The 13,719-nt window shown below is 35.2% G+C and overlaps 1 long non-coding RNA gene across 2 annotated transcripts; it reads left to right on the top strand.

Annotated features, from left to right (window-relative positions):
- Window positions 1–709: 709 nt before the first annotated feature.
- LOC141460833 (uncharacterized) lies at window positions 710–7,312 on the top strand. Of its 2 annotated transcripts, XR_012462388.1 has the most exons (4): window positions 739–840; window positions 959–1,157; window positions 4,549–4,657; window positions 6,930–7,312. It is a non-coding gene; the product is annotated as an uncharacterized lncRNA (long non-coding RNA). The 2 variants fall into 2 exon arrangements; XR_012462387.1 differs by having other exon boundaries at window positions 710–1,157.
- Window positions 7,313–13,719: the final 6,407 nt, after the last annotated feature.

Here is a 13,719-nt window from a genome sequence, read left to right as displayed (position 1 = left end):
TATATGTACAGTTTAATAGCTATATCTTTGTGGTCATGCGATAGTTATAGCATCAATCACTGATATGATGGGGTAGTTTTGTAGCTGTCATGTCCTGCATCAATGGCCCGGGAGGAGTATAAAGGCAGTGCATGCTCTGCCCTCCACTATGAGGACATCATAAATCTCTCTCATACGTCCTTTACAGTCCTCTAATGTCACCAAACTAGTGTATGGAGGGTGCCTGAGCGCAAAAAGAATCGGTATAAAATTCAATTCCCACATCCATGGCTTCATACATTACCTGGCTTAAAAAGTGATACAACTAATAACTTGCAAGCTGAAAAAACCTTATTGCCAACATTTGCTAGCAGGCCTAGCTTTTCGACAAGGTCAGCTGGATAGGTTAGGGGTTTTGGAGCACCAAAGGTGTTAACCATTTGGTGCTGTGAATTTAATAGAATTAGGGAAGCTATTCATTGAAAACATAACTGTATATATTTTCGTGTCTAAGAGTTAATCTTTTTCCACTACTACTGTTCTATTTTTCTTTTTTATGTACCAGTATTTATACTTTATTCACATCGTTTTGTAGCCAACACCAAGTAAAGTTATGAGTTTCCATTTGATTTCATTTTATATTTTTATACCAAGCTTGTAACCGTTTTTTTTTACCTTTTTTTAAAGCTAGATACATTTCTTTTATTTATTGTTAAGTCAATCTGGACATGAAAATACTTTTAACAGTTTTACGCCGAAATTGAAATCCACATTCTGAAATTTCACATATAAAACATTTTTAGCACCAGCTGTGTATTTAAAACAACCTTCCAGCTAAGATAAACTTTCAGTAGGTTTCAGGTAAATCTTGTTTTCATCCTATCATCTTCTAATCTTTGTATTTTGTGCAGATGCTTTTTTCCAATGATCTCTTAGTCCAAGTTAGTAATTTAAGTAAAATAAGAACTATTTTTTTCAGGTTAGCTTTTAGTCTATCAACTGCTGTTTTGAAAAAAAAGAGACGGATAGCAATATACTTGGATAAAACACTAATTTAACCAATGCTTGGCCTAATGGAATAAATAAAATCCGAACACTTCTCAGCTGCTAGCCTCTCTTAACTGAACATTTATTTCAATTTTTTGTTTGGGTACCTTAACTGAAGAGGACACTTAAAGGTAACATTTTTCTTCTTCTCAAAATTATTCTCTTTTTTTCTTAAAAAATTAAGTTGTATGCTATCTTCTTTTTTAATTTTTATCGGAATCCAATCTTTCATGCTGTGTTTTTGTCTACTTTATCACAGGTGGGCTCTTTCAACTACCTAATTAGGTGACAACGGAGGCGACTAGTAAACAAACTTTACTTTAAATTTGTTTTATTAACCTTTAAATTAAATGCAAGGGCTAGACCGAGTATCGAACCCATTTACCAACAATACGAGGGGGTACCCAAAAATAACCGGAATTGCGTTGCCGCGCATGGAGCTTATGTAGTGCGCATTTCTGCCGCTAGACGTGTATAGCGCAATTCCTTGCCAGTTCAGTCCTGCCTGTGTTGTCTGCCTGGCTTGTTCTGTTCATCTGCAGTGATTGTTTTTACCAGCGCTGTTTTGTTCTTTTTTCGTTTTTTATGATGGCAAGTTTAAGTGAACAACGTGCAGCTCTGAAATTTTGTTTTCTACTCGGCAAAAATGCTGCTGAAAGTGTTTTAATGTTGAAAGCAGCTTACAAAGATGACGCTATGGGAAAAACTCAAGTATACGAGTGGTTTACTCGGTTTAAAAATGGCGACATGTCGATTGATGACAAACCTCGTTCTGGACGTCCATCAACTGCCCGAATCGACGAAAATGTTGAAAAAATTCGAGAGCTGGTGTTCACAGACCGTCGACAGACAATTGATCAACTGTCAGAGAGTAGTGGGTTATCTTGTAGCTCGGTTCAGCGAATTTTAACGGAAGATTTGGGGATGAAAAGGGTTGCTGCCAAGTTTGTTCCTCGAGTTCTGACTGACAATCAAAAAGAACATCGAGTTGAAACATGTCGTGCTTTGAAACAACAGCTTGAAACTGATCCAGACTTACTGTCAAAGGTCATTACTGGTGATGAGTCATGGTGCTATGGTTATGACCCAGAAACAAAGCAACTGTCGAGCCAATGGAAGACGTCATCTTCACCCCGACCAAAAAAATGTCGTCAAGTCAAGTCAAACATCAAAACAATGCTGATTTGCTTTTTTGATGCCAAAGGCGTAGTCCATTCAGAGTTTGTCCCCCCAGGTCAGACCGTCAATCAAACCTTGTATTTGGAAGTTTTGAAAAGATTGCGCAATAGTGTTCGCCAAAAAAGACCCGATTTGTGGCAAACAGGAGACTGGTTCTTCCACCACGACAATGCACCTGCACACACAGCCATCTCTGTTACACAGTTTTTGGCTAAAAATGGCATGGTTCCGCTGCCCCACGCACCTTACTCGCCTGACCTGGCTCCGTGCGACTTTTTCTTATTTCCACGCATGAAAAAGGGCATGAAAGGTCACCGATTTGACAACATTGAAGAGGTCAAGAAAAAAACGAAGAAGGAGCTGTCAGCCATTTCTAAAGATGACTACAAAAAATGTTTCGAACAGTGGAAGCACCGGTGGGACAAATGTATTAGTTGTAATGGAGAGTATTTTGAAGGGGATAAGGTTGTTCTGTAAAAAATTTGTAAATAAATAGCTTTTAAAAAATAATTCCGGTTTTTTTTGGGTACCCCCTTGTACATCTTAGCGTGAATGTGTTTAATGGCATGAATGATTTTATCAGTGTACTTATATTTATTGCGAGAATGTTGGTATGAAAGATTTAGGCTTTTAATCCGGGGTTGAAAGAAATTTATAAAAGTATTTCAACCCCCCCCTCCTCAGGTTTAAATTCATTTAGGATTAGGTCACATTTAGAGTGTGCAGGAACATTTGTTAAAAGTACTGCACACTTGAGTTAGATTCTACGAAATAGCCTCCTTAGGATAGACTATATACATGAACTAGATTAAGTCGTTGTTACATATGTTATATATTATGATATAAGTCGTTACAAACATATTTATTAATAGTTAAAGCAAAACCCAAAATACTTTTAATTGCTTGAATTTTGAAAAATGTTAACTTATGAACATAAGGGATGGTACAATCAAACCAAAACGCATTCCCCCTCGTCGGCTAGATCGATGATGTAAGAGGGGAGCGCGGTCTGCATCCGATAGCCTAGGCTTCACCCTGCCTTGCTGAGCAAGATATGTGTGTGGCAGCCCAATAGGTACCATCAGTGGCCTGGCCTTTATGTGAGAAAAGAAAATGTGTAGTAGGCGCTAATGGCCACAGACGTCGATGCGCCGGGGGGGGGGGAAATACATCTTAGCTTTGCGGACCTCTCCTCTTAACCGCTCGGCTACCGTAGCGTCTTGGTTTTCTAAAGATAATTTCTTGGTATCAGTGTTTTTCGACTTAGTAACAGTGTATTGAATATTCTAGCTTTGTATCTTTGATTTAATCCATGTTCTATCTTTTGGAAGAGAGAGTAGATTGTCAGATGTATCGATTAAAACTCGACATACACGATCTATCAAGAAGTTTTCCTTGATAATGAACTTTAGAATATAATGCTCCATTACATGACATAAAAAATATTTTCTGTTTTTAAATCCCTTAGCTCTTTTTCATGGTTATGATAAGTTCTTTCTGGCCACAAAACTTCTGTCTCTTGGGGAAAATAGAGTTGTATTAAAAAAGAATGTAGAGGATAAGAACTAAAGAGGGAACAAGTTGTACAAAGAAGGGATGAGTAAGATAGATCTCCGAACAACTTTGTGATTGGGGGAAAATTAAAAACTCCAGCAAGTATTCTTTTTTGGTTTTTCTTTTTGAATTAATTATTTTCACAGTGTTAACGTTGTAATTGGGGTAAGTTAATTGCCGTCTTTTTTGTTTTTCTGTTAGTGAAGTGTACAAATAAATTATAAAGTTTAACCATTTAGGTTTTCGTTTATTTTATTTTTCATTTTTTTTAAACAATGTGTAAACAATAGTATTACCAAAAACTTGAAATACATTTCAGTGTAGATTAGAGTATATTTCAAATAAGTTTTTGTGGCGGTGCAAATGTTCTGTGTAGGTTAATGGTATAAGACATTCAGTAAAAGCTATGGTTTCTTCAACCTTTTTAATTTTACGGACAACTAAGCTTGCACTCACTCGCCATTTGGTTTTTACAATCGTTGGCTTTTCTTCAGTGGTCTTTGAGACATTTCCTTAATACGTTTAAGACCAATTTCTCACATCATCTAAAAAATGATTGTCAAAATTCTTGTATCTTGAGTTTATTTGGAGGGTTGATGTCAGCTGGTTGTAACACTTGAATATATGTATAACTGTCTCTTTGGTGCTTTATTTTACGATATTCTTTGTATTGTTTGAAATATTAAGTAAGTTTATTTTATTTTGATCATATCCAAGCTTAGTTCTGTTAAGATAAGAAATACATTTGTATCTATATATTTGATAAAAATTAAACTTTTCTGTTTCTAGAATAAGTGGTGATTCGAGAACGTTGTTTAACACTTCCCAAGTGGTTTACAGATTGGTTAGATAGAATGGCTAGCATGGCCACAAGGAATTGAACCACTAAAAGTGTCAGGTCCGTATAAAATGTATTTATTATAATTTTTGTTAACTTTAACAAATAACATCCCTTTGGATGGATTTCATAATAAATTTTTTTTCTTTTCTGATCGGTGAGATGAGCAGGCTGTATTCTGTATTGTTGGCTCCAGCAATAAATTGTAAAAAGAAGGGATCTATGTATTCTCTATTTTGGGGACATATTTTCGCCTTACATATTATTGGAAACAAATAAAGATAAAAACTAATAAAAAATGCGTGTAGTGTAGATGCCATTATTCATAACCAAGTCACGTGTAATTTCAAATATATATTGAATTCTATGTACTTGCTAGGCATACTTACAATCCTTCTCTAATACTAAAGTCATCTTTACATATCTCCAGACCCAACTTCAAATATATATGTTCTTTTGAATCATACAGCTTATAGTTGAAACTTTAAACTGTATGGCCCCTCAAAAAATTGGTTGTTCCACGCTAGATGATTAATAATTTGGAGGATTTACAATTGAGCGGTTTACTGCACTACTTGATCAACTGCATAAAACAAATAATGGAAAAATGCGATGAAATACTAATTTATAAAAGAGGCAACTTTGTGCCAGAACAGAATAATACTACAGGAGAGGTTAGATTAGATTAGATTTAGATTTTAAGAAGCGGAATGGGACCCATGCCCCATGGCACCACAGCCTCTAGAGGGTTATTGTGCCATCCCCTTTGGGGATCTAGTAGAGGAAACCTCCCCTACTAAAGAGATTGAGGACTTTCCCTACCAGTTCCTTCTGCGCTACTATCTCCTTAGGCCTCAGAGTTCCAAAGATATCGTAGCGCAGTCTCTCGAGTGCAACGCTATCGAATAACAGATGAGAGGCCGTTTCCTCCTCTTCCTGGCACAATCTGCACAGCGGTTTCGAGCTAATAAGCCCCACTTTGTACAGATGCTTCCTGAACCTACCGTGCCCAGTGAATAGGCCTGTAATCAGAGTAATGTGATTTCTGCCCAAGCCCAGAGTCTCTTTGGTTCTTTGTTTGCACAACAAGGGCATGACACTCTTGCCGTGTTTAACCCCAGGAAGCGTCACCCAGTGCTTTTTTCATGTTCTCTCCAGATCCAATCTCTGAGAGCCTCACGAACTGCATCCTTGGTGATCCCCCGGACAGGCTCCGGGCCGATGAAAGGAGTTATAGCTCCATTCCTGGCCAACTGATCAGCTAATTCATTCCCCTTAATCCCCACATGGCCCGGCACCCATTCCACAATAAAGTGCGACAAGAGAAGTTAGGCAACGCACTATAAGTGCATCAGGCAACAACGTGCAGTTCCTCTTTTGAAATCATTGTAAATCAAAATTGCCATTACACAAGATTAAGTTGTAAATTTACTTTGTTAGAGAGGGAAGCGATTGGGAATGAAATGTTGGAAAATAATGAATTGGTTCCTCTTTCCCAAATTAAATATTGGAATGGGATCCCAGTAAAAGTTTTAAATACTACCAAAAATGGACGCCGGCCCCTCACTTACACAAAATTATAGCAGAGAAATAAACAGAATGCAAAGTTTTTGTTGATTTGTATTGTAATAAATGTCCACCATACTGAGTTATATTCGCAGCAGTCGGTTGGGTATGCAGTCTGCACTAACACAAACACACACACACAAACACACACATAATTTAGGTATATTTTGTAAACTGTTAACAATGGACATCCAGAGTACGCAGATCTCTGGGAGAGTGTGAGGTCTTACTGACTCTGCGATTGTCCTCTAGTTGTAATTAGTTCTAAATGATATATACATGGGTTACAGACTTCTCACTAAACCATTGGAACAATAGCATTCCACAAAATACGGATTTTCCTCTTCGTCGTCCAACAGAAATGTTGTGATGGTAGGAAATAGTGAGTGGTGGCCCTCCCCCCTTCCATACGAGTAAAACCATTCTCAATAGAGTTAAGTCCGAGTTTTCGAAACGAGGGTGTGATAAATAACATTAAACAATAGCCAACTTCGCATAGTTTTGAAACTGGACGTTCACAAATTCATGGATCTGCACAGAAGTTAGCTGTAAATGGAATGTGTAATACAACAATCGCGTTAGATTTGTTTATTTCTATATCATTACTGAAAGCCCTTTTATGTAGCCAGTCTATAATGGCTTATGTGCGTGTCTAACCCTAAATTTCCCTTTCTTGGATAGAACGTATGGAAAATTACTTCATCCAAACATAATGTCCTGACTTTTTTTTTTACTTTTAACATACCAGCGATATTTACAATTACAGATTCTAATGGGTAAAAACATCTTTTGAATATTCTTAAAAATTAAGCAATCTGCTTTCGGCTGTGTACGAAAAAAAGAAGGAACATTAGATGTTATAAATATTTAAATACCATCCGGAGGCCAGCAGTGAACAAAGCCCCGGGCGCTAATGACCTCAGATGTTGACTCAAGCTGGAGTACATAAGCACACAGGACAGAAGACACACCAACCTTACATGTAACAACCCCTGAAGATAACCTATTCCGTAGGTCTAAAGTTTGGCAAAAATTAGGGCTGAAATTGGCAATATTCTTTCTTCCTTCTGAATTAATGAATCAGTCACCAAAAACTATGAACTCTATACTATATAATATGATTATTATTCTGTATGATATAGAATTTTTTCGATAATAAAAATCTGCGTTCAACAAAATTTATTGACTTCTTTTTATAAAGAGATAAGAAAAACGAAATACTGTGAACCGATACAATAATATTCCGCCAGGGCCTAGCTTTTCTAACATACTGAAAGGAATCGTTATTCCTAAGATCGATAGATTAGAGAGGAACGGAATGGTGTATGACCAGTCCAAAACAAACAAGTCCTGACATGCTCCTATAAAGAAAAACAAGCACAATTAACAAAAATTTCAATATCCACCAAATTTTGGTCTTGTAGATTACTAAGTATCTGTTAAGATTGACTACAACATTCTCTTTGTAGTGCAGCTATTTCCGTGTGCCTTGCATGATCAAACATTACGCCAAAACTCATTAAACTATCTTTCAAATCAGAGTAGTTTTTATTTGGTTTTGGTAATTTTATTAAATTTATTCAAATAATTTTCTGTGTATTCAATTTTTTTTTCAGTTATTTTGAAATCCTTAAAGATGTTCCGGTTTCAAAATTAGTAAAACGTTTATATTGATTTCCTCTACAAGTTATCTTCGATCCCATAAAGGAAACCACTGACTTGTTTCCTTTACGATTTACTTCCACGTACATTCCCTATTATTTTTACTTGACGTCCACATTAACAAATATTCAAAAAAGAAAAATTATACAAGTAGAGAGGTATCTATAGAACGCCAGAATGTATAAAATTTTAACAAGATATTTTTAATATAAATATTTTAGAGTTAGAGTGCAATATAATAATAAACATTTTTCTTTTCAATGATGTAGCCAAAATAATAATAATAATAAATAATAATCAGTAACTTTGCAATAAGAATGTGAAAGATATTCCTAATTGATGAGGTAAGTTAATAAATACCAAACTGCATTTCTGTCAGAATTTCTAAAAAGTAATATTTTCAATAAATAATTTTTAATAAAAATTGCAAAGAGTTTAGAGTAAACATTAAATAGAAAATAACTCGATTGTAAATAAAGCTGTATTCATTGAGTATTCAAATGAATGGGTAATAGGTTTCTATTAAATGTCAAAGAAAGAATTTCAAATCATTGCATCAATATTCCCAACGTCAAGAAATGCAAGTAACAAAATCAATAATTGCGTTATTAAGATGCGTCCTCATTAAGGCAATTCGTCAAGAGGGTGGCCATTCCTCCTCCAAGACTATTAGCCCAAAGAAAATCAAGTCAGGTAAGGTTCAAAATCGCCAAAAAATCACTGATAGATTTTGGGCCAAGAGGTGTAAGTTTGTTTGTTTGTTTTGGGGTTTTGTAAGGTGCGCAACAACAAGGGTCCTTTGCACCTAAACTATACTGTAGAATAGACACTTTACTACACAGCCTAACCTAGTCAATCTGATCGATACAAACCTAACGGTTGGCCTAACTCCTATTTTCTTCTAACCTAACTAACTAATGTTGGGGTGGAGTACTCGATATTCCTCGCACCCCATAGAGATCTAACCTAAATTTTAAAAAAACCTATTTACACATTTATATGTACACTCATATACTCATCTTATTAATTACATTCATCCTAATAAATACAATCATCCTAATAAATACATTCATCCTAATAAATACATTCATCCTAATAGTTATATTCCTATATATACATTGAGTGGAGTACTCTATATTCCTCTCACTCATTTACAATCCTAAATCTATTTACATTTACGCAGCCCATTCATACGCGTGCCAGGGTGCCAATCCCGACACAGACCCACCCGTCCTAGAAAGCAGTGGCTCCCGAGAAAGTGCAGGAAGACGTCCTGCGAGACAAGAAGAGTGTAAGTTTGTGTTTACAAATTGACCAAAATGATGAAGCTTCGTTTTAACAATTGGATAAATAAAAAAATTTAAAAAAATATCATAGCAAAAATAAAGATATGCGCAAGAAGAACCTGAGGAATATAAGACAAGAAGAAGAAGATGATGTAGCTTGGAGACGAAGCAGCTTTTTGACTCTTCTAGGTTGCAAAAATACATTTTAAAAAGAAAGAAGAGGAAACCTGCTTTAACAATTTGAAGTCAATAATCCCATGAAAGATTTTACTGACATTTTGGTTTTGTGTCCATCAAAATCTCGTTCTTTCTGGTGCAGATATTCTAGCACTTAATAATATCACTTCTCTTGCAAAATATTTAACAGCACTACTTCAAGTTCAGTCTAAAAAAATAATATATATATTTAAACTAAAAACAAACATTCTATGGCAGGCACATTATAAATACGCACATTTGTAAAGTATTTTTTTCTCCCCCCTATTTAAATTTTTTTTGTGAAAAAGACGGCATAGACTGACACCGAGAATGGTCGGTGGAAAAACAATTTTAAAGTGAACATACGACCAGTATCCCGCAGTAGGCTAGCAGCTGTCGGTTGGTGTTATGTGGTTCTAAAAGGATGGGAATTCATTTAGAGAGCCTGCAGACAGATATATAGCTTGTAATGTATCCAACTAGAGGATACTTCAACCTAGCAAAACCCACATATTCTTTCTGCTTCAGGCTTCCTTCCCATACCAATAAATAAACGGTTATTTTTCCAACAAATGTTCCTGGAGTCTAGAAAATCAACATTCTTCTTATGGAGAATTTACCGAAGGAAAGAAACATAAAAAAAGTTGAGCTTTTTTTTATAGAGGCTGATGTTAGTTTGTAAATTCCCGGTGTTTTTATTATTATTGTTATTCAGGATTTTTTGTTCAGCTGAATCAGATCTATATTAACAACTCGAAAGTATTTGAAGCCTCACAGTTAGCTGATCCTTTTGAAGTACTAAATACATTTATCTGTTCTCCTCCCTCGAATTCCAAAAATCGTTTCCATTTGTACATCTTTTATGTTCAGAAAAAAATCTTTATGAACACATACTACTCCTGTAAATCTAGCAGTTATATTTGGAACTTTTTTTGTATATAAATACGGTGCAAAAACTGTTTTTATAGAATTAGCAAATTGATCTTCTAGAAAGCAAACGACTTCTTATAAAAAAGTTTTGAAAAAGAAAGTGGCAAATAATAATATTTCAAATGGCATTAACCTGGTCTTTTGAACTCAAATTTTGACCTGAGGCTCAGAAAAATAATTAACATCGCCGGCTTTCTACACACAGCACAGTTATTTAAAAATAATTTTGATTTATTTTTTTATTAGAATAGATACATACGTCATCTCTTTCAGAATTATTGGAAAATATGGGGGGGCCACCTTTTTGAGGAATATAGTTAATGTTCAAAGTTAAGGAAGTTGACGCTTTCAGAGCTTGTAATCATTTGCACATTGTATATTGATTGGGATCTGCTTGAAGTAGCAGAACATTCTAGTTCATGTTTTGTCCATTCTTCGCAGGACTTCTGATGGATTTTTTATATTTATTTTACACAGGGATATTCCTGGCACCAAGACGATCCATACATTGACCTGAATCGACCTTCAGATTAAATATTAATAGACACAGAGCAATGGAGGGCACCCAATCATCTCTTTTGAGTAAGTCCAGACTTCTTTACCAACTAGGAGTTTAAAGCATGGCGTCGTATTATACGCTAGTAGCCCAGGAAAAGCCTTTACGAATAGCAACTTCTGCATTCGCTAAAGGAACGACACAGCTTTCGTCAAACGATCAGTGTGTAGCAGATAAGTCAACATTGAAAAGAGATACTGATTCAATATGTTCAACTGGATTTTAACCAACATTTATTGGTAAATTTATAGTTCACAAATAATTCTCTAGCAAAAAGTACAGTCGATGTTTAATTCGATCAATTTAAAAAAAAAAATAGATTTGCCTCATAACAAATACACCGAATAATTGGTAATAACCAAACTTTTCTCTAAATTCCGGATCAGTGGACAAAAAATCTATTTCTTTGTCCACTTCTTTCTTCCTTTGAAATTTTTGAACCAAATCATTAGCCCGCTCAACCAAAATAGCAATAATAATAATAATTCTGCATTTAGTAAAATAATTGCAATTTTGGAGTGCAGTTGATCAAATAACTTTGCAGTACATTTGACTCTTTGTTGATGATTATTGGGTAATCTAAGTACTTTTAACACTCGAGATTAACTTTATGAGTGTTTTTTTTTAAATGTTAAATGCGACTCAAAACTAACGTCACGAAATCAAAATATACAGTATTTACTCTAAGACGAAAAATCCTACCTCCCATCATCTTGAACCAAATTCCTATACCAACTGTGGACAAAGTACGCTACCTTGGACTGTACCTAGAAGCAAACGGTTGACATGGAATCCCTCATCTTAGACTGAAAAGACAAGAAACTAACCAACGCTACAAAACTTCTCGCCAGACTACTTCACAAACGATCTAAACTTACTTAAACCTGCTGATACTGCGACCTTTTTGGTCATACGGCATCGAAGTATGAGGATCCACTAAGCGTTCCAACTCACTACGCATCCAGACTTTACAATCAAAAATACTACGAAAACTACTTGACGCTCCATTCTATATTTCTAACCTCACCACACATAATGACCACAAAATCCCTTTCATTAACGACCTTACTAAAACTCGTTTCTTAAAATTTCATTCCTTTACAGCAGCTCATCCTAATCCTTTAATTGAACACCTATCTTCTTTCGCAATACCAGGTAATCCTCCAAGGAGATTGAGGAGAAGATGGCCCCGCGATCTATTCTCCTCATAAGAGCAGTATAGTGATCTGATCATGTTAATGGAGTGTCGCCACTGGGTGCCTTCTCCAATCTTCAATTAAGTCACTATATTACATCACATTTGCTTGTTGCAACAACCGTTGCAGTCGCAAATTTCAATAAAAGATTAAAAAAAATGTTAAAGCAAATTTTGAAAGATTTTTCACATTTATACTCATTTTCACTAGTTTTTCGGAAACTTGAAACAGAATATTCCAAAAATGAAAGCAAAAGTCAGTCGCACGACGATAACTACTCGTCACATTAATGATGATTTAGTGGGAATTTAAAACTTGTGCTCATAAAGTTGTGTCGCCAAGGAGATTGTGCTCTTTCAAGCAGAAATATTTCTAAGAGAAAAGTAAATAATTTCTCGCTAGTCCTTGGTCTTGAAAAACTCGGCCGTACAGTCGAGGGCCTTTTCTTAGGCACCCCTATTTGACTTCCCTCCTTGTAGTCATTCTATGGAGGGGAAATAAATAAAGATTTACCAGCTTTACTTTCTTTTTTTTTGGAAGAGAATTTAAGTACTTCCGTCGTTTCTTAAATGAATTATTTTTATCAAATGTTACCTAACTTAAATTATCGTACTTCAAATTTTTGTTATAAGAAGCTTATGAAGCTACTTGTCGGCTTCTTTTATAAATTACAACACTCCTTTTTGCCCACTTCTTTCTAATTTCAATTTAAAGCAGAAGCATTATATCATTGGCAAAAATAATTAACTCGAAGCTTTGCCCTTTTTGTTAATACATAATTACTTTCCCATTATTTTCTTAATTAATTAATGAATATAGCTAAATACATTTACCCTCTCATTCACTTTAATTAACAGCTATAAATATTCAGCCCAAAAATTTTAAGTCGGGCGACATTGTTTTGAGAGTTATTTTAATGAATTATTCAACGTACACTAATTTTTCACTTTTAATAACTTTAGTACAACAGGTGTAATGTTCCTTGTTTGGTTAAACTTCAAGATTTTACAAGACAAGGGATGATACAATGTTAACTTTTAAATCAGTTGATTAATATTAAATTATGTTTTTTATTAACTTTTTTTAAAAAGTCTTTATTTTCAGATCGTGTCGTAGTTAGCATATCTATTTTACCCAATGGCCTTGTTGGGAACCAGTTCAACGCCAGTTTGAGGAGGATGATTCAGAACTGAAAGGATGCCCACAAATAGGCTGGTACTCTTTCCTAACACTGGCACATTTTTTGGAGGCTGAAGAAGTCTTTTGTTTACTTTATCTCAGTTTCGATCTCCTCAAAAGTATTATTGGGTAACTATCGAATTTAAAATGAAGTTTAATCAAAACTTGCATTCAACTGCAACTACTTTTTGCTGTGATATTTACCAGCTTTTTACTGTGCACTCGATGATGGCACCATAATGTCTGAAAGTCGCATAACTCATGTCCATTCCAGGACTATGAAGGCAGCGGGATGAACATCCCTTTTTCAGTAAAGATCTCTAATTTCAGAGATCTTTAAAACAAGAAGCAAACAAACAAAGCTCAGTTATCTACATTTGAGATTTAAGTATGTCCAATTATCCTATACAAATATCTGCACGAAACATTACTTTGATCGAAAACATTTTGGAATTCTAGGCTTCGTTATTTACACTTTTGGATTGGCTTTAATTCAACTCAAACCTTTTACTTAAGCCAAGAACTAAACCCTGTGGAAGGAGTAGAGAG

The sequence above is a fragment of the Rhodnius prolixus genome, unplaced genomic scaffold, assembly GCF_049639745.1.
Source record: "Rhodnius prolixus isolate KJV_2025 unplaced genomic scaffold, Rpr scaffold_6, whole genome shotgun sequence".
Classification (NCBI taxonomy): domain Eukaryota; kingdom Metazoa; phylum Arthropoda; class Insecta; order Hemiptera; family Reduviidae; genus Rhodnius; species Rhodnius prolixus.
The sequence above is the reverse complement of the archived record's forward strand: the minus strand, read 5'-3'. Positions and strand labels throughout refer to the sequence as shown.